Genomic DNA, 23,994 nt, shown 5'->3' on the forward strand with positions numbered 1-23,994 from the left:
CCTTACTCAGAAAACACGCCCTAAGACCTACACGTGAGCAAGTCCTGCTAACGGCAAATATTTGGGAGTCATCTATTTAATTTGCCTGGCTGCTGCCACTTGATTTGGTTAATGCTGAGCAGGAGGAACAAAGTGTTGGGTTTTGCCCCTCAGGTATTCTCAGGCTGCTTCTGGAACATTCCCCAGGGTTCACAGTATCATCCTGATGGGCCAAAGGAGCATCTAATAGAAGTTTAAAAGTGTCCATCAACAGTGACAAATTCAAGATTGCTATGCTGGACAGGCAGGAATAATCAGTGGCATAAACGCAACAGGTCAGCAAAGCGGCACCCCTCAGAAGGGGGCCAACGTTTATTAAGGAGTACAAGTTGAACAGCCAACTGTCAAGAAGAAACAAACATCATTCTAGAGTGAAATTCCTAAAATGCTGGGTGGAAGGAGAGGGGAACAGGCTCCAGCTCATGTCTCTGTGCTGTATCCAATGCAGGACAAGCCAGAGAGCAGCGAGGGAGTAAGAGCAACCAGCAAGGAGAAGGCGTAGGGGCTGAAGTCATGCAATTAAAAGGGTGGAGGGAAAAAGTCTGTAATGTATAAACTGGCAATATGGCATTCTCCAGGGGATGAGAAGGGCTTACACTGCACTAAGGGAGATTTTAAAAGATTCTGCCTGCATTCTTCCCTCCCGCTGGGCTAGAACAAGCATCAGACTGCCTCAAGAAGTTGAGGTTAAACATAAAAGGTTGGAAGAACAGCTGTCAGCAATGTTTTGGTACAGCTCATCCCCTGCCCCACAGCAGGGTTCATTACAACCACTCCAAGGTCCTTTTTTACATCCTATGCTGCCAACAGGTATGTGGCAATGGGGACAATACAGTTAGCACAGGAGCTGGGAAACTCGTCGGTGATTTTTCACTGCCTGGTTTTAAGAGCACACATGCTCAGCAGTGCATCTTCCTCCTGATTCCTACATCCATCTAGCATCAAAATCTCAGGCTAACGGCACTTCGCAAAAGATATCATGGAAAAAAATAGGCTAGTTAACAGAAACAAGTGATGGGATAGCTCCATACCATGTAACTGCAGAAGCTCATGTACAGGACAGACATTTTCTGGTGCAGATAAACTCCTGAGCACCAGAATTTACAGCTTGCTTCCAGGCTAGAATAGTGAATACCTCATCTATGCCCAACACCTTTCACACCAGACATTATGCTTGCAGCCTTGATGCCATGAGAAGGGCCTATTTCAGCATTTGCCTTGAACAGAGGTACCATTTCATTCCAAGGAGAAGCCAGCAACTTCAGGTGTTCAAAACACTTCAATTTTCATACCAGAGAAGGTCACCATTAAGGAAGCTTGAGCTCCAGAGGACAAGCAGACATCTGATTGCTGGCAAAGAAAATGTAATTAAGATGTTCTCTTTGGAACCACAAAGCTTTTGAGCAATTCAGCTTAGTTTTATGGAAGAATCACAGGTGCCTCCAACTGGATTTTCAGGAAGGTCCCTTGAAGTCAGGCTGTGATTTCAAAATACCCAAACGCGTTAGATGGGACAAAACCCTTTAAGTGCTATACAAGGTGCTCCTCACAAACACCTTGACAGTTCACAGACACCCTGTGCTTCCACCAGCTCTGGCTTCAAGGAGAGTACAGTGCAGAAAAGAACAAAACTTTCGATGAACTTTGAGTATTGGCAAATGGAGAAACTAAACAGCACTGCTCCTTGATCATCATCTCTGGAATCTGAGAATGCTGGCTGGGCTGTAAGACCAGAACACACCAAGGTACCCAACACGTGGGGCAAAGGACTGGGGAAAAGAAGCGCCCTCCTACATCCAAGTTGCCTACACAAGAGCACCAGTGTAGAAGACACGAGCAGTTCAGAGGTAGAGCCTCCAACAGACAAAATTCTCAACTGGATTGCTGTAAATCTGACCGGAGAGAGATGCCTGCAGCTGGAGGAGCTGCCAGCTGACACTGAGCCAAAGCGGCAGCAGGAGACACTCACAGCTCCTGACTGAACGATGGAAGAACCGGCAGAAAGTTTCCAGGAGCTGCTGGAAGAGAGAAGAAAGCTGCATGCAGCAGGCTTGGCTTACCCACAGTACGTGCAGACACAGATGGGTAAGCAGTTGATAAAAAAAGCATGCACTGCAAAGGCCCCCCACCGTGCACCACCACATTGTCCCAGAGTCCAAGACTACCAGAGCCAGTTTTGCTGCTGGCAGTCCAAATATTCAGAGATTTGATCCAAAGAGGATCCGATTTGATGTCGGACGACAGCTGCAAAGAGCTTAGAGCTGAGGAGCTTCAGCCTCAGCCTACAGTTACAATACACAAGGATACAATACAACCATGCAGGATATCCCCAGACACCAGGATTTCTGCTTCTGCTTCAGCTATTTGTCACAGTAAAATATTTTTAAATCTGAGCAAGCTAGCAGCATTCTTTAAACTAAATGACAGATAGCAATCAGGTTTAGAGCTCCAAAGTGAGAATCTCTCTATTCATTCCAGAAGCCAAGATAAACATTTTATTTAATGGCTGTGTTAACAGGCAGAAATACACCTCTCTCTGGAAAGCAAGGCAATTCTGACTGCTAGAGAATTTAAACTCTCAGTTAAAGGGAAATTCCTATTAACGGGGGAAAACTCATTTATTCTGAACAGAAACCAAGTGCAAATTTTGTCTCTGTCTCCGTACAACTTTAGAACAAAGAGCAGAGAAGCTTTTCAGAGCCCCATGGATATAAAAGTCCCATGAGTTCTCTGCGATGATCCATACAGTAGGCTGAGGGGGCTACAAAATAAGAGAGCAACAAGCCACACAACTTTCTGCTCAGGGTAATCTTTCAGGTTTCCTTTTGCCTTGGGTGGGAGATGAGCCTCGAGGTACTGCAGCACTTCCTGAGGTAAGAGCAAGCAGATACTCACCCACTTCTCCAATTCTTTCAGCATCACCTATCACAGTACTGAAACAGCGCAGAAATACTGTGCGTACAGCACTCAAGATGCTTTGCTGCTCTTTTAACACAACCAGGATACTGATTTTTGATTTGCCTAAATTTTCAACTTGTCTTTAAAGAACAAACAAACAAAAACTGAGACTCCTTTGGGTAGGAAAGAGCAAACATTTACTGCTCTCAGTCCAGAGGAGGATCGACAGGTTTTTATATGGGAAAATTAGGACAGCACTATGCAAAGCAATGGGGAAACATTAAGTTCTAAGAGCTGGAATGAAATCTTGAGGGCAGCCCCCAAAGCCACTTCACTTTTTATTTTAATTGACTATGTTTTATCTACACCCAACAGCCCACCTACAGCCTTGTCAAACAAGGAAGAATTCCACACGCTATTCTGTACAGGGTTTTGTAGCTAACCAGGTTTTAATCATGTTGGAGTACCAAAAAGCAGAAATGTCTCTGGTGTGCTCACCTTCCTGCCCCTCCATGGTCCATTTCTCACCATTGCCTCCAATGGTTTCCTTGGAAACATACGCAAGCCTAAGTTGGATTGACATACATTTAGTGGACAGATGGAGTTTTGAGCAGCCTGAAATTCAAGGCCAACTCTCAGAATAAGTCACAATATCAGTGCAAAAAGCACACTGGAAGCCCTCCATTCTTTGTGGAAAGCTCAAGAATCACCTAATTACTTGGTAACAAGCTTTGAGGCAGAACCCTAAGCAAGGTCAGCAATTACTCGTTGTATTAACACAAAAGAAACATTTTTGTTTGGAGGGAAGCATTTCATTTTTGTTAAACACCAAGAACACAGAAAAGTTCTTCAGCTTGTTAGTGGTTTCAGACGGGACAAGTGATGGAAATCACTCATAGGCTCAGCGCAGACACAGTTCACAGGTAGCAATGCACCTGCACTGTATGCTTGCACAAAGAACCTTGGTGCCAGACTGCAGTGTATTCCTAACAACTGTTTTGGAGCAGATCTAATGCTCAGATACTGAGCTACAGTCCGTAAGCAGAGCTGCATCCTCTTTGTTGCTCAGCATCAAGAGGCTCAGGGTCTTAAAACCGTATCTTTACAGAGGTCTCTGAACAGCAGTTTCAGAAAAGCTGGCAATTTATTCTGAAACAATTATTCTCTGGCTCTTCTTCCACTACCTGAAAAGAAATGGATATTGGAACAAATGGAAACGACTTTTTCAATTTCTATTTTAAGGCTGATTAAACAGTCCCTCCCTAATAGGGCTGTTTGTTCTCTCCCAGCTTTGAAATATTTTGCCTCTTTGCAACCAGAACACAAGAAAAATGGTAGAAATCCCTATTACATTCCTAGACATCATCCTTTAAATAAAGTACCTAAGAATGTGAGGAAAAAAATGATAGGGCTCTTGAGAGGGAGAAGGGGCACAGATATCCTGCCTCCACTGATACAAGGTTCCCCATTCCCCACAGCTCAGTACTTGGGCTACTTCTTTTCAACATCTTTATTGATGATCTCAACAAGGGGACTGAGTGCATGCTCAGTAGATTTGCAGGTGACACCAAGATGGGAGGAAGCGTTGATCTCCCAGAGGATAGGAAGGCATTACAGAGGGACCTGGATAGACTGGATCGATGGGCCAAGGTAAACTGCATGAGTTTCAATAGGGCCTAGTGTCATCCTGCATTTTGGTCACAACAACCCCATACAACCCTGCAGTCTTGGGGAGGAGTGGCTGGAAAGCTGCCTGATGGAAAGGGACTTTGGTGTTCTGATGGAGAGTCGGCTGAACATGAGCCAGCAGTGTGCCCTGGCCAACAGCATCCTGGCTTGTATCAGGAGTTGTGATGAGCAGGACCAGGGAAGTCATCTTGCCCCTGTATTTGGTATCAGTGAGGCCTCACCTCAAGTACTGTATTCAGTTTTGGGCACCTCAGTACACAAAGGACATTGAAGTGCTGGAGCAGGCCCAAAGAAGGGCAACAAGGCTGGGGAAGGGCTCAGAGAACATGCCCTACAAGGAGAGACTGAAGGGGCTGTTTAGTCAGAAGGAGGCTGAGGGCAGACTTTATTCACAGAATCACACATTGCTCTCTTCCAGTACCTGAAAGGTGATTGCAGTAAGAGCGGGGTTGGTCTCTTCTCACTGGTGACAGGACGAGGGGAAATGGCCTCAAGTTGCAACAGGGGACGTTTAGGTTGGATATCAGGAAAAAATTATTTACAGAAAGCGTTGTTAAGCACTGGAATAGGCTACCCACGGAGGTGTTTGAGTCATCATCCCTGGATATGTTTAAAAACCATCTGGATGTGGTGCTCAGGGACATGATTTAGCAGAGGTTTGTTAGAGTTACAGTCAGATTGTGGTTGGACTTGATGGTCTTGAAGGTCTTTTCCAACCTGGGCAATTCTATGATTGTAAATCATTCACTAAACAGTTAGGGATACGTAGGAGAACTGGGTTTACTACGTTTGGGATTCAGGGCACAAACCCATAAAAGCTAAGTTCAGCTCTGCTCCTTGTGCAGTTGGCTGAAATGTAAAGAATTCCCAATTTGAGATTCACCTGTCCAGAATGTCACCTGTCATTTAGCCAGGTGTCCTAAAGAAAACCCCTCTTCCTCTTGGTCTGCACATGATTACAGCAGACAAACCTCTTTCCTCTGCTACCTTCCTCACACTGGAAAGATGGTTTCATCTCCAGCTTTGGTTTCCTGCACTGATTCCAAGCTAGACAAAAAAAACAAAATCAAACATGCTTCTTGCATATTTGTATGTTGTTTTGTTAAATAAACATCACCCTTCACTTTACTCATCCCTCCAAATCATTGCTGTTTATCAATATGATTATTGCTGTTTGCTTCCACACTGCACCTCCATCCTCCCTCTGCAGAGGGAGATGCATTAATACCCTCCTCCACAAATCCTTTCCCCTTCCATGCTATTCCCAGATCAGCCAGAACATGTTCGCTCCCCCGGCACACTCACATAACACTGTCACCCTCACCAAGTCCCCTCCATTTTAGGGCCTCGTTAAATAATAATAAAAAAAAATAATCCAGTTGAAAGAACTTCCCCAGCAAAGGCTCTGTGCCGAGCAGGCACTTTCCGACTCAGGCAGCACTGTGAGCACCGCGGTGCTGCTGCTCAGCTGTGCTCCCCACCGCAGTGTCTGCCCCTCCAGCCTGCAAAAGTCAGCTCCTGCCTCTCCTCCGTGCGTACCCGCAGCTCCTTGGCTGCGGATGTAATCCCAAGCTAGGTATTCAGCAGGCAAAGACACAAAGAGGACACGATAGAACGCTGTGCAGCATGAAGGCAGACGGGAGCGGGCTATTTTCAGCGCTTTGCACAGGCCACAGCCAGGAACAATAGAAGGCCGTGCGCGGTGCAGGGACAAGGCAGCAGTGCCCACGCTGCTCGGTACTTCTCCAGAGCTGGGATTTTATTTCAAGGATGATCATTCAGACGGCAGCAAAGCTGTCAGCATTGAGTCAATTGAAAGGAAGCACCTCCTCTTTATTTCTGAAAGCATCGTAAATAATTTGAAATATCAATATGCAAGCAGACATTAAAACACGAGACCTTTTATACAGACCAAGTCTGCTGAGCTGGGCAAGCCACACGCACTCAAAGCCAAGCAGGAGAAAGCTCTTAAAAAAAAAAAAAAAAAAAAAAAAAACTGCTTGAAGAACAATGGGTGCCAGAAAGCATTCCTGTGATATGGCTTACAAAGCAGGAGGGAAAATCATCGTTTCCTTCTTTAGTCACACCTTTGTTCCAGAAAATCAGGACACAAGGAACACAGCAACCTGCAGCTCTGAAGCAAAGCACTGTCTTATTCTCAAACATGATGCAATTTAGCAAATTTAATAGATCCCATGACTACAGGTGCCAAAAGCATCCTGACTCAGCCCAGCTGCTCTGTGCGCAATTCCCAACATGTGGAATAGCACCAGGAGCACCTCAAGAGCAACTACGCTGCTGCACCACTCTGCTTCTGCAGGGGATGGAGGTGCCACGACACGTGCAAAGCCTCCCTGCCCTGATCTCTCCATCACTGTGAGGCTGGTCTTCATCCCAGCGCTGCAGTCAGCACCTCACAAAATCCCCTACTGTGAGCTGGGACACTCAAACAGCAAAGGAAGAACTGCAAAAAGAACAGCTGGAAGCAGCCCTTAGCAGTAAGCAAACCAAACATCTTAATGAAGATGCATCTGCAAGGCAGGGTTTTTAGAAGGTGGTAGAAGGAGTGCTCCTGCATGAAAAGCTTCAAGTGAGACCCTGGTCATGCTGTGCTCTCAGTGAGCCGATGCACATTCCTTTCCCGTCTTAATAAGTGTTTATTTGCCATGCTCCACTGCTAACAGTGTAGTTACGCACACCAAGTGTGTTTGCTTAGAGCCACCAGTCTCACATCAAACTACACCGCATGTTTTCACGGTACTTTAACCAGCCAAGGAAGGACCAACCGTCCCCACCACTTAACGCAAGCGAGCCCAGGCATTGCTTGAGCACATCAGGCAAAGAGCACAAGTGTCCCATGTCTCATTTTCAGCTTGCTTGCAGTCAACAACCACACACCCCTGCAGAAGATACTCCTGAAATCCAGTGCTTACCAGTGATGAACTGAGTATAGGAAAACTAACCATATCTCCAAAACCGTTATCCTCACTTCAGCTACTCCCGCCCAGGTGGAGGCTGGATGCCCTCAGCTCAGTGACTTCTACCACAAATTCACCTGAAACATTCTTTGGGATTTATATTAATGCATCCATGCTCATGCAGAGACTTAACATGTAAAGAAAATATTTAACAAAGAGGCTCAGGCTGCCTGTCTCTCCCAGCTGACCACATTTGGTGCACCCAGCCAGCTTCAGTTTCTGCCCTGTCTTCAATGGGGTTTTGCTTGCATCACAAGAGAAGAAATAACATTTAAGAGATTAATTAAATCCCAATTCCCAAATATTGACATAAGTGAGAGAACAGGTGCAAAACGAATTCATCTTAAACCAGATTTGCATTTATTCTGCTTAATGATACCCTACGCTTTTGCTTTAATGACAACAGCACTCCCTCATCTCACACTAACACAATATTGCCTTCACCCCATTCTTTCAAGGGAGGATTCTTCACTTTCACAGAAACACTGCAACTTCCTACTTAATTTTACTTCTTTCCAGTAAAAGTAAATGCTAACAATCAAGTTTGGGCAGTGAGTGGATGAAGGCCTATTGCACTTTTCCAACCAATCGTATTTCTTTCTGTATTGAGAAACAAATCCATCAGTTTTAGATTTAAACACATCTTCCCTGTTCAAAGGACACTGCTTGCCAGCATGGGGAGGCTGTAAGTGCAAAAACGTAAGAGGGTTTCACAACACTCTCATCAGAAGTAATTCCTTCGTTTAAGAGCAGCAATCTGGCCACACATTTTAATATATGTATTTACTTTTTTTTTTTTTCCATTAGAAGTGTGCAGAGGCTGGTGCTGGATGGCTACTAGCATTTCCAAAGAATCACCCTTTGCCCCAAAGGCTTCCAGAATTAATTGGAAGGGCATGACTCCCTGTGAGTACCAGCTAGAAAACTCTTCCTTTTTTCCTTTCTCCCCTTTCCAGACTTTACATCCAAAAGTTACCAACGGTCCTCAACCTTCACCGTTAGAGGAAATACTGAAGATTGACATAGAGCTGCGGGCACAAAAATAAACAGATTGAACACAGGCCATCAGTAACCTGCCTTCAGATGACACAAACACATTGGAAAGTGAAGCAAAGCAAAAGAGATCATCAGAAAACCTTATGGGCTGGGAGGAAAGCCCCTAGAAGCCACCACACTTTCCTCACCATCACATACAGAGATATCCGGAATGGTGCCAGCCCATGGCACAACACACAAGTTTTAATTTTACAGCTTCTCTAGGGTGTTTATTTTCCAGATTTTGTATTTCTCAGTTATCCAAACTGCTGTTTCATGTATTATAACAACACGCTAGCCGTAACTCCATCAGCTCGGCTGCTTGGGCAGGAAGCAGTGGTTTGTTACTGCCATGGGCTGCATTGCTACAGTTAACCAATGGGGCACAAAAATCCACACCATTTGCACTACCTCCAGCACCAGATTCACCTGCTTGATTTCCCAAAAATAGTGACCAAAAGCTGTCTCAAAAGGATATCCACCAGTCCCCCAGTCCATACAGTGCCATGATCACACAGTAACAACCAACACCATTGGTATCAATTTGCCCAGCAAGAGGAAAAATCCCACAGAAATAATATTACCAGGTTGGCAACAAGGTATTGCAGATGGTTCTAAGAAAGACGAAGCACAACCTTAAACTTAGTCAAAAGAACCCAGCAGCTTCTAAACCAACAACTTTGGGCTACAAAGTAAGGTTCCAATTGCTTTTACCTCCAAACACAACAGTTCTCAGTAAAATTGTACCATTCAAACGTCACTGTCAGTCCATGCCAAAGGGAGCATATCCAGGAAGGGTTTTCCACTCCCACAAAGTTATGTCACTCACAAGTTTGGGGTTTTCCAGCTGATTTTATACCCAGGAGTAATGCTACATGTCACCACAGACACAGCAGTTGGGAAACCCACGCTGCTGCTCCATCACTGCATTGAATTAATTAGGAAAACAAACAGAAATCAATGCTCAAATAATAATAATAATAATAAAAAATTAAAGTGCTGGTAAATCAGCCTAAGGCACACTTCATGACCACAAACAAGTATTCAGAGAGCTCCAGCTGAACTCGGGAAGGACTGAGGTAGCTCAAAGATGACACACACCAAGAATGGCTCAGGATAAACACTTTAGCAGGATATTCCTGGTAAAGATACCAGCAGCACACTGCTATTTCAACCACATTCACGTTTCAGAAGCATCAGTCCATCACACAACAACAGGAAGCCTTCAGCTGAGAATATGAAGACCCCAAAACTAAGTGCTCATCAGCAGGACCGAAGAGCTCGACCTTCAATTGCACCTAAGCACTGAATGGAACGAGTATCCGAAAGCTCCCGACAATTCTGACTTCGGGCCGGTGGGGGGGAGGAGGGGGGGGGAAGGGTTGGGGTGTTAAAATCCAACCAAACCCTCTTCCACAAGGAGAATGGGAAGGAAGAGGCAGAGATGAGAATATATCCCAAATGCTGATATTTTTTTTTTTCCCCCTTTTCCCCCCCTTAAGATCTTAAAGCTCGGCCCGGTCACATGCGCCGGTCTCGTGGAAGCAGCTGGAAAAGAGGGAGCCAGCGAAGCTGCCTCCATTAGAAGCTCTGCTACACAAAAGAAGAAGAGGAAACGGAGCAACGGGTCCAACGGCGAGAGATGTGCAAACGGGCAAGTGCAGCACGAAGAGGAAAGGGTGAAGAGATGGGGCTGTAAATCCAAACTCAAGCACGGCTCCTGAGCACCTGCACCGGGCGTGGGACAAAACGGGGAGAAGGTCCCACAAATCGAGGAGCGCGTAGGGTGTTGAGGTGCGGGTTCGGACTGGGGTCCTACAAAACGCAGCCGCCCGACGCCAACTTCTCCCTCGCACAGCCACGCAGGGCCGTTCCCCTCAGGACCCGCTTCGGAGGAACCTACGCGGGGACGCTCCCTTCACGAACCGCTTCAGGGAGACCCACGCGGGGCCGCTCCCCCTCCTCAAGGGACCGCCTCGGCGCTGACCCACGCGGAGCCGCTCCCCCTCAGGAGCCGCCCCCCCTCCCCGGCCCCGCCGCCTTTGTCCCGCCGAGCCCCGGGGGAGCGGCCCCGCCGCAGGCCCGGCCCCGCTCCCAACCGCCGCCCGCACCTGCCCGCCCGGGCCCGGCCCCCCCACCTGCCGCTTCCCACCCCCTCGCCCAAAGTTCCCGGAGCTCGGCGGCCCGGCACCTGCTCCCGCCTCACCGCGTGGGGACTCACCCCGGGTGGGGCGAGATCCAGCGGCGCCCGAACGCCGGGCTCCGCGCTGCTGCGTCAGCGTCGCTTCCTCCGCCAGCACCGGGATGGGGATGAGGCGCTCTTCCCCGCCGCCGCCGCCGCCGCCGCCGCCCGCCCTCGCCGCAGGGCGTCGCGATCCGGCGCGGCCCGGGCGGGCGGCGCGCAGAGGCCGGGAGCGGGGCGGGGGCCGGAGGGAGGGGAGGGGGGGCGGGGGCTGAGGGAAGGGAGAAAGGGGGGGGTGGGTGAGAGAGGGAAGGAGGCGCCGCCGCTACCGCCGCCGCTCGCCGCGAACTCCCCGCAAGCCGCCCAGCCCCTCCGTCCTCCTTCCTGCTTCCTCGTCCACAGCCAATCGCCGCCCGCCGCTCCGCCGCTCGCTTCGCCGCGGCGACCAATGGCGATCGGCCCTGCTCGCCGCCGTCGGCCAATCGCCGCGAGCGGCCCCGCCCCCCGATCCCGTCCCCTCAGAGGCCCGCGGCCCCCCCCCGCCCCCGCTAGCCTCGAGGGAGCCCCTCACAGCGTCGGCGGTCCTTCGCCCTGCCGCGGGCTCTGCTCCTCCCCAGAGCCTTGTGCCCGTCCCCAATGGCTGGTTGACAGTCCCCGGGGGAGCTCGTCACACCAAGGGGCTATGAACAAAAGTTGAGGGGCCCCAGGCGAGCCCCTGGACCCTCAGCTTTCCTCACACAGCCTCCCCAAGAGAGCAGCTGCAACGGGTGGTTTCCTGAGGAGAACCCGCTCCCGTCCAACTGTCACCCCTCGGGGCCGTTTGTTTCCCATTGTTTGTCCCCTTTATGCGCTGTACGCTGAAAAAGTTTCACTTCACAGGGTGCGGGGGAGAAAAACTTGGCGTGGGTGACACATGAGAAGTCATGCTGATGGTGCAGCCATGAAGAAGGGCAATCCTACTGCTTGGTGCAAAGATGGTCGCAGTTTTGTGTCAGTATATGGCAATCTTGGGCATTTCTACCCACCTCGTAGGCTTAAATTATGGCATGTTTTGGGGTGAAAAAAGGCCAGATCCCCAGTGCTTGGCTCAATGTCCTCATCACTGTGCCCAGCCCAGAGGACTCCTCCAACACAAACCCTTCCAACACAGACTCCTCCAACAGTCCCAACACACAGCAGCAATTCCTTTTGTCTCCCAACCAGCATGGCAGTCAACCCCCTCCACATATTGACAAAACTGATTTAAAAACCCACGGGTGATACATTGTTTTATCACAGATATGGTGTCTTGGGTTGGTGCAACTTTCATGGTGGTATTTTTTTGTTGTTAGCTTGTTTTCACTCCTCAACTTCTGAGAAGTTCAGTGTATGGAACAAGCAACTGAGAGGGAAAAATCATAGAATCATGAAATCGTTTGCATTGGAAGGGAGCGTTAAAGGCCATCTAGTCCAATTCCCCTGCAATGCACAGGGATACCTACAGTTCCATCAGGTGCTCCCATCCAGCCTAACTTTGAATGCCTCCAAGGACAGGGCTTCCACCACCTCTCTTGGCAACGTACACCGTAAGTTAAGTCTTCTCCAGCTCTAAGAGTCTGCTTGAAATGCAGCATAGCTGCAGGAAACTAGGAGGCTAACGTGCTTTTTTTCTGCCCTTCTTGTGGAGGTCCAAAGGACCTAGCAAGAAAGAGCAAAATCAGTGTCTGCTGTGATCTTAGCCAGGCCCAAAGTCTATGCAGGATGAAATTAAGGGAGAATTCAACTATTTGGAGGCACTGACTCAAAAAAAAAAAAAAAAAAAAAAAAAAAAAAGTGTGATTTCCTTAAATTTTAAGCCAAAGTTTCATTGCTTCCTCTGCATTCAATGTGTGTGACAATCCAGCATTTTCCCCCAGTCAGGATTTGAGCCCCACTTGATTGTGTATCAGTGAATTCTGTTGACTGCCATGCTTCTGGAGTGCCGTAGGAGAAGAGGAATCCCATCCAGAGGGTCAGAACTCTGCATGGGAGCCCCCGGTGGTGGTGAACACTGCATCTGAGCGTGATGTACAAATCAACCAGAAGCCTGCCTGAAACAAATACCAATCGTTGGTGATGCAGCAGAAAAGAACAGAGCTGAAATAGCCCAAACAGCTACAGTCCTGGAAGGCAGCAAGGGAAGTATGCATGCCTTTATCTGCAGCTCTCTGTATGAGCACATCCCCTATTGGAAAGTAGTGCACGCTCCTATCAGTCTGAACAATGAGCTTCCCCGGCTCTTCAGCAGCATTCAAATGGGAAACCGTTCATGCAAGGATTTATGAGACCACCATCACAGCATTATCTAATGAGAAGTTAGCAAATATTTTACATACCTAGCAGAACATAATGTGTGGAAAGACAGGGATGTGTCCCCAGTTTCACTTAGGAGGCTGCCCCGGGAGGTATGGCCATGCTTTACAGTGCAGCCACAGTCACTACTGAGTCACTTACTAAAATCTGCAGTAAAAGGTGCAGCCCCATGTTATTATAAGCCCCTAATTATAAAATAAGTGGATTTCTATCAAAAACCACATGACAGCTTGCTCCATCGATACAGCACTGCAGAATCATTCTTGTTCTCCATCACCTGCTTTAGGGGTTAGCTACTGTCCTTAAAAAGAGAGAGACACTGAAATGCTCTCCTTTACCCCATTTTCCCTGCAGAAGCATCCTCTTTGAATGGGACTTCTGCGGCCTCCATTTAACACAGCTGAGCATCACCCAGCGCTAAGGATTGCCTCTCTCCTCAGAGCAGAGAGCTGCATCGCGCTTCTCCCCCCTGATACTCACGTTTCTGCCAAACTGCCCTGTAAAAATTACATTTTTAGTAGAGTCCTTCCCTCTGCAGCAAGCCCCAGCCAACAGGAGGGTAACTAAAGCACCGCTGAGCACTAGAGTGAGTTAAATTTTAAAATAACAGAGAACATGCTCACACCAGTCATTAGATGTGTTTCAGCAGCTTCAGAAATCAGCTTCCTTGGACTCTGTTAGCTGAACAGAACCCAGCTTTGGAGCAGAAAAATGAAGGCACTGGAAATTACAAATCTCGGGAACTGTATGTTGCTACTGTGACATTCACAATATGGCTTCAGTAATTTAGCAGGGAAGCTCAGGAGGGTTTTGGCATGGGGACAAGGCCAGAGCCCCTTGGAGGACTGATGCACAAGGGCTGTTGGTCTTGCAGCCTCACTGTGGGTCACTCAGTGCAGGAGCAGGTTTTTGGAAACCTGCTCCTGCACTGAGTGACCCACAGTGAGGCTGCAAGAAAATACAAGCATGATTCTAACAGGCTGCCTGGAGTGTTCACCTGGGGTCTTCCAAATAAAAATAAAAGATCAAGGCACATGAATGAACCTCACATTTTAATTAGCGGTTCTCCTTTACTCTCCAGCCTGTACCTACCACCATTTAGTCTGTGTTACATGTAGCTTAAGTTGCACTGTAATTCCTGCAAATAAAACTACATCTTCCCAGCATTCACGAGGCAAATATTTGCTTAGAATTGATGCTGAAATTTAAAGATAAGTAGAGGGAATTCACATATTTAACAGCTTGTTTTCAGAAAAGGTGGAGGTGAAATCACTCTTCCAAGTACCCAGAACAGGACATCTTTAGGATGGGAAGTCAAGAATAGAAGACTGTATCCTCCAGAGTCCTACCAGGAGTATGACACAAAGCCACCTGCAAAGCTCCCTCCCTTTGTAAAAACCCAATTTGTTCTGAAGTGGGGCCTTCCATCATTCCTTTCTCAGAGGGATGAGGAGAAGGAAAAAATATAAAGCTAATTGCTGATTGCAGAAAAACACAGCCATGGGTCTGCTGTTCTTCAACCCATCAGCACACTGAGCAGATGAGACTTGGGCTGTTTTTTTCCCCTTTCTTTCATTAACAACAAAAAAACAAATCACCAAAGTCCCAACAGGAGATGTTCCTATCTCAACTTCTGGCTTGTTTTTTGGGGAAAGGAACAACACATAGGATTGCAGGAGAAGGATTTGTATTCCTCATCTCTGGTGGGCTATGGGGTTGACCAGAAGAAGATGTAAACCTCCACAGCTCCAGCACAATCCAGCAGGAATTAAGGGCCGGGTTTTCTCCACACAAATCAGCACCAGCGCCTGCAAAACACACCACTGTGGATGGAAAGCATCGTGACATAGGCAGCTTGCAAACAGGCTGGGAGGCTTAGGCAGCAAGGTGTACAACAGGTAAGTTCACACACGGAAAGCAGCAAGTCATGGCAGTCTGGAGGATCCTGCTCTGACTGGTTCCTTGGTCAGGCCTTAGGGAAGGAAGAGCGAAGAGCGGGACGATAGCCAGCTCCTACCTTTCCAGGTAGCACAGGATCCCTGAGGTCATGTCTTCACATGGCACCTGGCATGATGGGGCTGGGTTACAAATTCGTCTCTAGCAAGGGAGACCTGTTAATAAGAACTGAAAAAAATAGTACTACAACTAGTGTAAGAGAAGGCTTTTGGTTTCATTTAACAAAAGAGAACAACCTCTGCTCCTTCAGCAAAAAGTAACATGACATGCAGGTTTTCCAACCTCAGGTACTTGCTTAATCAGCTCTGCCGTCCCTGAAAGGAAACAGCCTAGGCTTACTCACATGCAGCTGCCCTTTCTATTGCAAGCACTGCTCCCTGCCCTGGAAAAAACTTCCCAGCTCCTCTGGCTGCTTTCTGTACCAAAGCAACTTAGCCCTTGCTTCTCCTGCTCAGTGCTCTTTGCAGTTTTTCCAGGCACCTCCTCAAATGAACAGGCACCAAGAAACCATCCCCAGCTCTGGAGTAGTGGAATTACCTCAGCCCTACTGATTCCTCGACATCAGTAAAATGCTTGTGCTGCACTGACTGTAGCAGCAAAAGAAAAGGAGCAGTCCCTCTCCTTCCCCCTCCAGCCCTGACTGTGAGGCTAACCCAGTAAATACTAAAGACCAAATTAATCCCTGGTGGGGCTCTATTGACTGACTTGGAATTATATTACACCAAGAAGTAAATTGGCTGTCAGTATTTAGGTGCGCAACATACCAGCTGTGGTTACATAAGCAGTTTCCGCTGAGATTTCTGTTCAAACATCAGCTTTTGCTCATTCTGAACAGGGTGAAATATTTCCCCTTTTCCCTTGAAAGCAGTCAGGAGGGATTTGGGCTGAATAAGAGGGATCTGACTGCATGAAGGTGCCCTAGATGATCTCGTTACCTGCAAAAATGGCAAATGCAAAGCATTGTGCTTGAGACTGAGGGAAGCATCTGTTTTTAGCTTTGCTGCTATGAAGGTTTTAATACACATATATATATTTAGTTTTAAAAAAGTTGTTGCAGTTGCATCAGATGCTGTCTTCTACCAATAAATGGTGTCAGGGAAACTCAGCACATGTGCACTGCAAAAGAAAGGGGGTTGTTATGTTATATTTCTTATTTTGCCTTTCATCTTAAGACATCGCTGTGCTTTAGTGAGGAACATGTAAGTGCTGTGAGCCAAATGCATTGATGGGGATTTAGAAAAAAAAGAGAGGGACAATGAAATTGGCTTTTGAGATGAGCATAGTAGGGACCAGGAAATGAGGTTGGATTGAATTAAAGCAGAAAATCACAGGAGTAAGAGTTAAAAACATACTTCAGTATTATCATGGCCTGAAGTGAGAAGTAGGAGTGTGCTTAAGAATATTGCCAAATACAGATTAAAAGCAAGGGCTCAGTCTTATGAGCTGGATCATGGCAACACTAGTGAAAAATTCATATGCACGGGAAGAATAAAATGTTATGCCTCGCGTTCCCTGGGTAGCCATTATTTTATGAAGTGTGATTCACAAAACAGAGAGACTGGAGAAATGTGAACACAAAACACATGTCCCAAAAAGATATGATGGGAACGCAAACAGTAATTATAGGACCATCTGCAAACGGTGAGGCTCAAGGATGGGGCAAGTCAGCAGGAACAAATACATTGCTATGTTTACAGCTCAAAACACTGACTTTTTTCCTTGCAACTAATACAGGAAACCTAATAGAAATCCCGACGGCACAAGCTAAGGACAGCCTGCATTTCCATAGGAAACAGCTGCATCACCACTAGAAATTCAGCCCTATTCTCTTTGTGTCACCCAGATGTAGTGCACTGAGGAACGTCTGCATGTCTGTGACAGTGACATTCCTCAGTGCTGCTCTGGTGTCCGAGGGGACATTTCTGCTTCTCCATGCTTCTGGGAGCTTCCATTACGCCAACTTGCCTTTGCTGACCAGGCTGGCAGAGAGGTGAAGTCTTGTCTAGGGGACGAAATGAGGGGTGGATGGTGTTGGCAGCTTTGTAAATCTGGGGATATAAGGATGAAGCACAGCCCTACCAAAAAAGGTCTTGGGAGTACAGGTAGATGGTAAGTCAGATATGAGCCAGCAATGTGCCCTCATGCATTTCTGGTTGTATCCTGGGCTGCTTCAAAAGCAGCGTGGCCAGCAGGATGAGGGAGTTGATCCTGCCCCTCTGCTCTGCACTGGACAGGCCTCACCTGAAGTACTACGTCCAGATGTGGAGTCCTCAGTGCAGGAGAGATGTGGACCTGGTCAAGTATGTCCAAAGGAGGACCACAGAAATGATCCAAGGGATGGAGCATCTCTCCTCTGAGGATAAGCTGAGAGAACTGGGGATGGAAGCTGACCTTAAGGGCATGGGCACAGAACAAAGCTGGCAGCTCTTTAAGGACACCTTTCTGAGAGTGCAACAGCTCTGCATCCCCCAGCAGAAGAAGTCGAGCAGGGGGGGCAGGTGTCATGGCTGTGCAAGGACCCGCAGCATAAACTAAGGAAAAAGAGATGGGAAATATAAAGAAAGTGGAGGCAGGGTTGTGTATCCTGGGAGAAATACAGGACTGTTATCCGTGTGTGTAGAGATAGGATTAGGAAAGCCATGGCACAGATGGAGCTGAACTTGGTGGGGGATGTGAAAGACAACAAGAAGGGGTTCTGAAGGTACATAGATAGGAAGAGACAGGCCACGGAGAATGTTCCCCCTCTGATGAAAGGTAATGGGGAGCTGGCTTCCTCAGAAATAGAAAAAGCTGAGGTACTCAATGAGTACTTTGCCTTGGTTTTCGTGGGTGGTCAGGCTTGCCATGTCTGCCAGGACCCTGAGCCTGTAGGGGAGGGTGAGGGGAGTGGTTTCTGTCCCGCTGTAACAGTGGAACAAGTCCGAGTCCTCCTCATGAAATTGAACATGTATAAGTACATGGGGCTGGATGATATCCATCTTAGGGCTCTGAAAGGGGTGGCTGATGTGGTTGCCGAGCCGCTCTCCATCATATTTGAAAAATCATGACTGTCTGATGAAGTCCCCAGTGACTGGAAAAAGAGAAACATTACTCCTATTTTTAAGAAAGGAAGAGTCTGGAAACTACAGTCCGGTGAGCCTCACCTCTGCTTTCTAGAAGCTATGTTAAGGCAAATACAAGATAAAGAAGTGATTCGAGACAGCCAGCATGGCTTCACCAAAGGGCAGATCGTGACTGACCAATCTGGAGGCCTTCTATGATGGAGTGACGGCTTCGGTGGACGGGGAAGGGGCGGTGGATGTCATATACCTGAGCTTCTACAAGGCCTTTGACATGGTTCCTCACCACATCCTTCTCTCTAAAGGGGAGAGGTGTGGATTTGAAGGATGGACCGTTGGATGGATGAAGAATTGGCTGCCTGGACGCAGGCAAAGGGTTGTGATCAATGGTTCTGTGTCAGGGTGAAGGCTGGTCACAAGCAATGTCCCTCAGGGGTTGGTCTTGGGACTGGTGCTCTTCAGCATCTTCATCAATGACACAGATGAGGGCATTGAGTGTACCCCCAGAAAGTCTGCAGATGACAGCAAGCTGAGTGGTGCAGTCAACACACCAGGAAGGGAAGCCATCCAGAGGAATCTGAACAGGCTGGAGAAGTGGGCCATGAAAACCTGATACGGTTCAATAAGGCCAAGTGCAGGGTGCTGCACTTGGATCAGCGCAATCCCAGGTATTTGTACAAACTGGGGGAAGATCTCCTTGAGAGCAAGCAGCCTTGCGGAGAGGGACTTGGGGGTCCTGGTGGATGCTCTTGGAGCGGGTCCAGAGGAGGGCACTAAGATGATCAGAGGGCTGGAGCACTTCTCCTGTGAAGAAAGGTTGAGGGAACTGGTCTTGTTTAGCTTGGAAAAGAGAAGGCTCCAGGGAGACTTCATTGCGGCTTTCCAGTATTTGAAGGGAGCATGTAAACAGGATGGGGAACGGCTGTTGATGAGGGTGGATAGTGATAGAACAAGGGGGGATGGTCTTAAACTGAGACAGGGAGGTTTAGGTTAGATATTAGAAGGAAATTTTTCACACAGAGGGTGGTGACACACTAGAACAAGTTGCCCAAGGAGGCTGTGGATGCCCCATCCCTGAAGGCATTCAAGGCCAGGCTGGATGTGGCTCTCGGCAGCCTGGTCTGGTGGTTGGCAACCCTGCACATAGCAGGGGGTTGAAACTAGATGATCATTGTGATCCTTTTCAACCCAGGCCATTCTATGATTCTATGATTCTGTGTGCAGCCTGGAGAAGGCTCCAGGGAGACCTGAGAGCAGCCTGTCAGTATCTAAAGGGGAGCTGTAAGAAAGAAGGGGACAGACTTTTTATCAGGACCTGTTGTGATATGACAAGGGGAAATAGCTTCAAACTAAAGGGGAGGAAATTTAGGCTGGATATAAGGAAGAATTTTTTTTTTTTTTTTTTTTTTTAAATAAGGGCAGAGAATCACTGGAGTAGGTTGAAAGGTATATAGTTCCAGCCCTATTCCTGGAAACACTCAAGTTCAAGCTGGATGGGGCTCTGAGCAACCCGCTTGTGCTGTAAGTGTTCCTGTCTATTGCAGGGCAATTGGACTAGATGGTCTTTTCCAACTCCAAAGATTCTATGGTTCTATGATCCCCTCTCATCCTTCTGCCCTGACTTGCACCCATATCAGTCTGGGCCACATTCTCCATTCTCATCCACCTGACACAAATGTCATCGCCTTTAAGGCTCGTACCTCCAAAAACCATCTCAAATATTGCAAGATTTTCAGGAATTTTGGGACCTCTGCAGAAAAAGTCCATCTGCTATCCTAATTTTCAGATTCATTGAAAGATGCCATTGTATGGAGCCTCATTAGCTTGAGGTGAATTCAGCTGCAGATGACTGGAGTTGTGAACGAGTTCCTAAGCAGACAAAATGCACGCAGGAAGGAAGACAATTCTTCTCACAAAGGACTTTGCTCATTTCTTTTATCACTTGTATCTTCATCAGAATAATGCTTTGTAGTAGCATCTGTAGTGTACGTTGTGAAAATAATGAAATCCAACTCACGTGAGACATGGCTCTACTAAATTTTTTCAGAAAGGTGAGGAGACCTGCCCACGTCGCAGGTTTCAAAGAGCTTTAGTAGCAAGTAGATTTAGGTGATTCTCAGCAGCAAGAAGCAATTCCTAGGGTTCATCCCTCTCTGCATCTATTTGCATGCATTGTTTGAAGCCATGTAAAAAAAAAAAAAAAAAAAGAATATTCAGACAAAAAGCTGATTTTCCCCAAAGTCCAAGCTCCTACATTCATATGATGCAGAAGCAGCTATGTTAACAATCTGAAGCTGGGAGTGTTTATTTCAGCTTCAAGAAAACAGCCAGGAGTTTTGCACAGTGTGGCACTCACCTCACAAATACCAGTGCATCTGTTTAAACTGGGGATGACACTTCCTTACTTTTGTGACATCCAGAGCACTGAGCATGTAGGAAACGCATTTATCATCTCCAGGTCACTCTTACTCATGGATGAATTCATCAGGCTTTCAGAGTAAAGGTAGCTCAGGTTTTATGCATTGGATGCAGTACTCCAGGTGGGGGTCTCATGAGAGCAGAGTAGAGGGGTAAAATCACCTTCCTTGACCTGCTGATCACACTTTTCTTGATAATCTTTGAAGTCCTTTCCAACCTAAGCCATTCCGTGATGATTTTCTCCAGGACTCCTCAAAATGCTGGTTTCCCATCACTCAGCCAACTTTTCCCTGCATCCGTTTTACGAGATCCCAAAGCAGCGCTGCACAGACGTCTTCTCTCTGGGTGTTGCCTTGGGTGCTTTAAGAAGGCATCAGTATTTCTGCTTTTCACCATTCTGTGAATCTACCAATCTACCATTTTCCATGTTCTGGCATATCCTGCTGGTCAGGCTCATGGAGCTATTCCTTAAGTTTCTCCTCATTTCCCAGTTGGGGTTTTGGTGCTGGAATACCTGCCTCTCTGTTTTCGGTGGGAGAAAACCCAGAGTATCACAGTGTACCTGGGTAGCTCAAACACATTTCTGAGCACATTTCTGCTTCATTGAGAAACCTGAATTATCCCCAGTCCTGCTTGTCTGCTTTCATGCTATGAGAAAGTGTGGTATGTGATGTAGAAAATATAATATGCTACTGGCAAATGCCAGGATTGGGCACATCTAGATAAGCACTCAGACACTTGGGCCTCTGCCTTCTCTATAATGAATACCAGATTATTATTTTAGTATGAAACAGGTGTTGTTAGATGTTTGTTTCCCTAAAAAACAACGCTTCCGTGCAGCTTGAACCCCAATGAAAGGGGAAGTGTGGGTGGTGGCGGGGCTTATTTGTTTCGAAACTCACTTGGTTATGTGAATCAGCACATCCACACCTTGTTCCTCTCACTGCTGCAAAACAGAGGCGTCCCTGCAGGTCATCTCCAATGATGGCATTCACGAGATGTCCTCAGAAAGGTCCAGGGTGAGCGAGGAGGCTTAGTTGTCTCACTTTCAAACAGATACAAAAGTGGACATAGATAGGCCAGCATCATTTTGCAATGATTTTATATGCAACAAATAGGGAACAGACATTTTGCAGGTTGTCTCTGAGGCTTTTTAAGAAAATAATCTCCATATGAAATGAAAATGCAACGTAACAAAATCTGCGCAATTTAAAAACAGAGGGAAATGGTTTACTGAGTGTGATGGGGATGGGTTGGACTTGAAAATCTTTTCCAACCTTAATGATTCTGTATTCTACTTAAGGACATGGTTTAGTGGACATGGTGGTGATGGGTACATCATCACCACTCACATGATATTAATGGTTCTACAAAAATCAACTCATTTTTTCCCTTCGTTGTTGTATGTACAAAAAATGTGAAGAAAACACACTCTGATCTCAGAGGTGAAATAAAGGAGTCTAAAAGGAGTAAAGCTAAGCACATCAACTGTGAACCTCTGCTTCATCCCATAGGTGGCAGAGATGAATTAGGGTACAGTGTTGGATTTTGGAGCTCATGAGGATGCTGGGAATCACCATCCCACCACGTTGAGCACTGGGAAAGCAGCAAAAGAGTTAAGAAAACAGGAGAGCAGAAAGTTTTATGGTGAGGCTTGGAGTTTAGCTGTACAAATCCTATTAGCATTAACATCAGCCGTGCAGCTAAATCCTTGCGTTCTGCACAGAAATTGAATCCCTAAGGGTCTGGCTTAAATCAACAAATACTACGAAAGACAGAACAGGGAGTGACATCCCTGTGCATAGGGAGTTTTGTCTGAGGACGGTGGCAGGGAGTAAATCAAGCAGAGTTTGTTGCTGTAATTTTTGGCATGCCAATTGACCCCAGCATGCCTGAGCACCCAGCATTTTACAGTCGTCATTCAGAAAGGCACTGGACTTCTCTTTAATCTATTTTCTCCCACTTTCCCTACCACTCTTTTATTACAGGAGAGAGAGAGAGAGAGAGAGAGTGTGGAGAAAAAAAAAAAGAAAGAAGGGGCAATCCTTTTCCTCCAAGGCTTTGAAATACTTTGGTTTCAGTATTGGTTTTTCTATATCATCTTCCATTGGAAAAGAAAAGAAAACTTTGCAGCTCTTTGGTCTAGGCATTGGATATCTGGAATGGCAGGAGGAGAGCCCTAAAACCAGGTCCCATCTCCCACTAGCCACGAGCAGCTTTGTGTCTTGCTCTGGTTCCTTTCTCACCTCAACCATTACGTGTTGGTGTGAACTTCAATTCACGAAGGCAAGTTTTTGTTGAACTCTAGCCTGGAAAGTGGAGCTGAATGTGTTTTGGATAGAGAACTGTGAGCACTTGGCCATCAGTGGGATCTGTTATCACCAAAATTAAGCTGCTGCCAAGATAAGATGGTTTCTCAAAATTGAGTTGTTGGCCACAGATTGGGCACAAGAGGCTGTGGGTTAGAGATATCTGAGATACTGACTGGGTGATAATGTTTGCTCTTGGCCTCAAATTTAATGACTTGTGGACAATTGGGAAAGATGGAGCAAGGAACTGGGGTTCTCTGCATTGCACACTGATGGAATAGTCGTATCAGAGAGAATCCACATTGTAACTCTAACAGAAATCCTGTGGTTTGAGCAGAATAGTGCTTACATGAAAGCCCACGGTGAGCAAAATATTTGGGGTTGGATCATCTCAATGTAAGTTAGCACAAATTTTCTTGATCAACATGGTCAGGAATTGCTTTCAGAAAGCTGTGCCATATACTATGGATGGACATGCAGTTTGGCAAGCTCAACAAAAATCCAACCCAAATGCATTAGTACTCATCATGGAAATGTCAGCATCTACTAAGTTTAAGCAGGGTGAGTAATTAGCTCTGTTTGGATATGGACTTATATCCAAAGCCATTCATTCTGCTATTACAATTCATTATTCCCTGCAGTGTTCTCCTGGATGTTTGAACTGCGATCTGCCTGATCCTGCAAAGCCCAGCTTTCCTTGTGCCAGAACATTGAACAAAGTCATAATTCCCATCTGCAGCTGCACTGGCTGTTGCTATGGGAATGCTTGCAGTGTAATGGACTGAGCGATGCTGTGCCTCTGTGCACGCAGGTAGAAAGTATGGAGCTCAGAGCTTTCCTGGGTGTGTACACTGTGCCCTCTTGACAATTAACCAGGGAAGTTACAAATTATCTTGCACAGCACCAGGGTTCTTCCTGAGCTCATTGGTGGAAAACTTGCTAAAAGCTGTCACTGATGGCATAAAGTTTACATTTGCACGGGGAAATTCAGAGTCAGGTGAATTTTCAAAGCTCATCATGCAATGAAACTGCTGCTGACCACAGCCTCCTTCAAGCCTGGGGGAATAAAAAAGCTTAAAAGCAATGAAGTTGCAAGCAAA

At 46.9% G+C, this 23,994-nt stretch overlaps 1 protein-coding gene across 2 annotated transcripts in view; it reads right to left on the minus strand.

The window, feature by feature from the left end:
- The window catches only part of BAHD1 (bromo adjacent homology domain containing 1), a 33,951-nt gene extending 22,946 nt beyond the window's left edge, over positions 1 to 11,005 (minus strand). The window contains exon 1 of one of the 2 annotated variants that reach the window (XM_048947292.1): positions 10,861 to 11,005. The gene's annotated coding sequence lies outside the window, so the exon portion shown is untranslated. Of the gene's footprint in view, positions 1 to 10,845 lie in introns of both variants that reach the window. The other variant, XM_048947293.1, reaches the window with a different exon arrangement.
- Positions 11,006 to 23,994: the final 12,989 nt, after the last annotated feature.

The sequence above is a fragment of the Lagopus muta genome, chromosome 6, assembly GCF_023343835.1.
Source record: "Lagopus muta isolate bLagMut1 chromosome 6, bLagMut1 primary, whole genome shotgun sequence".
In the NCBI taxonomy this organism is placed as follows: Eukaryota; Metazoa; Chordata; class Aves; order Galliformes; family Phasianidae; genus Lagopus; species Lagopus muta.